Source organism: Adiantum capillus-veneris, chromosome 10, assembly GCF_014529385.1.
Source record: "Adiantum capillus-veneris isolate H3 chromosome 10, ASM1452938v2, whole genome shotgun sequence".
Taxonomy (NCBI): domain Eukaryota; kingdom Viridiplantae; phylum Streptophyta; class Polypodiopsida; order Polypodiales; family Pteridaceae; genus Adiantum; species Adiantum capillus-veneris.
Window position 1 is genome coordinate 49,435,770 of NC_140940.1, and position 3,640 is coordinate 49,439,409.

The 3,640-nt window shown below is 48.5% G+C and overlaps 1 pseudogene across 1 annotated transcript; it reads left to right on the forward strand.

The window, feature by feature from the left end:
- The first annotated feature begins 875 nt into the window (after nt 1-875).
- LOC147448802 (protein STRICTOSIDINE SYNTHASE-LIKE 10 pseudogene) lies at nt 876-3,440 on the forward strand (annotated as a pseudogene). Its single transcript, XR_015189397.1, has 3 exons — nt 876-1,057; nt 2,373-2,540; nt 2,620-3,440. The product of XR_015189397.1 is annotated as a protein STRICTOSIDINE SYNTHASE-LIKE 10 pseudogene (transcript).
- The last annotated feature ends 200 nt before the right edge of the window (nt 3,441-3,640 follow it).

Sequence of the window (3,640 nt, forward strand, 5' to 3'; positions counted from 1 at the left end):
TACGTCATTTAGGGGAGGGGGAGGGGGAAGGGGAAGAAGGCTTGGGGGTTTTTGGAGCCCGAAATTCTTCGATGATGGCTTTGCCGGCGGGTGTCAGGGCCTCGCTTATCCATACTGTGGTGCCCTTGAGGAGTCGTGCTTGTTGTAGAAGTGTAATGCGCGCCTCTTTAGTCTTGAAGACCAAGATGCCTTGGTTGGTGCGGTTGTCCTGGTGAACCCTTTCAATTGTGTTGGGGTCAAACTCCATTGGGTGGATGGCTTGGTTGAGTTTCGCTAAGGTTGTAGTTCAGTCGTTGTTCTCTTCCCACCAAGTAGAGGGCAGGCCGCCGATACGAACAGATAGTGCTAGTCCTTCCCGTCGACGGCGTTCTTGCATGCACTCTTCTACTTTGGAGGAGACCGCCGCGGTTGCTGCTTGGACTTGGGTGGCAAGTGTGGCCATGCTTGCGGTGAGGGTGCTTTCGACTTCCTTTGCTTTGGCGAGATAGTGCTCACCATCATCTTTCTTTTGGGACTCCCAGGAGGAGAAGCGTGCCTCAAGGGCTTCAAGACGCGCCTTGAGCTCTGCGTTCTCATCCTTGAGCTCTCGAATTTGAGAGTGAAGGCGGTCCATCGGATCCACCCGTGGGGTGGGCACGAAGAGCCGAGTCCGTTTGATTGGAGAGAGAGAACCTCTTCGCTGCACCGTAGGTCTGAGGTTTTTCCTTGTAGTCGGGGGTGTAGACTTCCCTTGCAGTCGAAGCACCCCTTGCAGTCAGGGCACAAATTTTGAGTTCCTGTGGGATGGGCTGCTTAGGTTAGGGCAATGGGCATGTTCTTTTTTTTTTTCCTTCTCTACTTGGTGAAATGACAGGGCCCCGTGAAGGCGGCGTGGCATGGCAAGGCCTGGTTTTGCCCGGGTAAAGCACCTGGCTTGGCTGGTCCGGCTGGTAACGCAGCGAGGCAGGCTCGAACAGAGAGAGCGGGAGCAGGAAAAGAAGCAGGAATGGCGCACAGAGGAAACGGGAGCAGGGGAGAATGGCGGGCTGGGTCTGGCGAGGGAGAGAGGGGCAATGCTGTGGCTATGGCCTGACCTCCCACAGGGCTGCCCCTCACCCCAGGGAGGCCGCGATGTCCTGCTGCTCTTTACTGACTAGGGTTTGAGAGAGAGAGAGAGAGAGAGAGAGAGAGAGATGAAATGATATATTAACGTCTTCAAAAGGCCAAAATTACCTATGAGACAATGAAACGCTGTTATATCCCAAAAGCATCAAACTCAAAAGCATCTTGGTCTAAAAGCATCTAACCCTACACAGCACGAGGTCTCCAAAAGTAAGCTGGCGCACAAAGCTGAAATTCGGTACTGTACTGCCACGTCAGCAGCTGTTAGCACGTTTTGTGGAACTGCCACATCAGCAAATCAGCGAGTTTTGTGGGCAAAACCTAGCCTGTCCGTACAACTACTACCACGTCAGCATTTATTACGCTTTGGTTTGTGTGTGTGGGTCTTTCTTTATTAACTTTAGGCCCCATCGGAAGTGGTCCCATAAGTTGGTAACAATTTAATAGTTTGCCTCCACTCGTAAAGGATCTGTAAGTTGGTAAACACTTCGTCTTCTTCTGCTTCTGTTACTGCTTCTAGGGTTTAGGCCCCTCTGCTGGGCTTGGGTCTTCAGTGGCTTTGACACGTCGGCAGTTTGTGAGAGCTCCTCGCTAGTCGCCATGTGGTTGCCTTGATTGTGGGGTGGGGAAAGGACAGTGACAATCCTTTCCTTACCCCATTCCACCGCACTAAGTCTGTTGCAAGGTGAAAATGAGGGCTGCCATTGTAGGGTTTGAAATCATCCTGCAGTTAGAGAATGGGTTGTGTGCATGTGCTTAGATATGTTGTATGCGCATTTGTGGACTCGGCCATGCTGCTTGTAGTGTATTACTACTCGAGCTGTCCGTCTATGCATAAAACTTGCTTAAGAGAGAACAAACATGGGAATCCAAAAAATGAGCAAGGGCTTTATGGTGGTTTCTTTTGTATCCTGTGTTTCTAATGGACAACTATCTTGTCTTGTTTTCCATGAGGCCTAAGGTTATTGACGCTATCTTTGTCTACTATGCAAGTAATCCTGACATTGCTAATGTTATGTTGTGCTCTATTGATTGTTTTTAATGCAAGATCTCTATGCACAATCGCTCAATCTTGGTTCTTTTCTACTCTGAATGTTGACGATCATTGGTTGATACTTGGTCGAATAGAAAACTAGTCTTGTGTTAGTGAATGGGCTCATAGAATTTCCTGAAGAAGGGCCTTTAGAATTTGTCATAAGCTGAAATCAGCTTCTCTTGGTTTTCCTGCGTCTTCATGGTAACAATCATGATGTGGGTCTTTATTTTGGCAGGCAATTTGTACTCACAGCCTTTGCTTGGGACAATACTGGCAGATTGCTGAGATACAACACACTAACAAAGCAAACCAAAGTTCTGAAAAGAGGACTTGTAGCTCCAAATGGGGTGTCATTAAGCAAGGATGGCTCATTTTTAGTGGTGGCGGAGGGAATAGCAGCACGGTATTCTCTTGGCAGTCTCTTGCATGTTTGAATTTCCTTACAATGTTTTCCTAATGAAGGTTTGTCTGCTCATGTATAGTCTGCTGCGATATTGGCTGAAAGGGCCTAATGCTGGAAAAATGGAAGAGTTTGCTTTGTCTCCGGGTCATCCTGACAACGTCCGTCGAAATGAGAAGGGAGAGTTCTGGGTTGCCATGCATTGCAAGAGGAGCAGCTTCATCGAGCGCACTAGTCCACGCCCGTGGTTACGATCGATGATTGCTAGGCTGCCAATTCCTCTCCCATACATATACTCGCTCATGCTTGCGGCTCGTCCGCACGCAATGCTGGCGCGCTTCAGCGAATCTGGGGAGCTCTTGCAGGTGCTGGAGGACTCTGAGGGCAAAGTTGTGAAGATTGTAAGCGAGGCCGAAGAAAGAGATGGAATATTGTGGATAAGCTCGGTCGTTGTTCCTCAGTTAGCCCTTTTTTCTCTTGATAAGGCTTGACAGGTTTCCTTGTATCACTTTGAAGCTCAAGAGATTTACATTTTTTTTGAGGTCAATTAATGCGATTCATGGCACACAAATGAGAAGTTTTTATAACTACAGAAGGGTAAGCTCCCCCTCAGCATTTAAATATGTAACAATTCCCACAGCAAGTGCATTTTTGTATCTACATCGTCTATGTTAAATAAGATGTCTTGAATTCATGACTAGGAAGTTGGGGGTGTGAGTGAGTCGGCGTCGCAAGAAACAATTCGAGAAACGTATTCAGACATACTCGCACCTATTGCTCCCTACTGGCAAGTTTTGACTTTTATTGGCCGGAATCTATCGCGATTCCTTGGCCCTGCTGGATTGCTGGAGGAGTAAAACTTCCAATTAAGGCAGGTTTTGAACTCTTATAGCCTGCATAAGGGCTTTGAACCCAATACCCTAACCACATGCACACATGCAGCTTGTGCTCACAGAATGAGTTCTAAGTTTAAAAAAATATAGCTTCATGCCACACTGCCAAGGCTTCGTGCTTGGCCCTGGGCCACTGGCCCCTGCGCATCGTGTTCCGCCTTGGTCTGTTGCCTGCCCCGCCGCATGCCACCTCTCTCTCCCTGCTCGCCG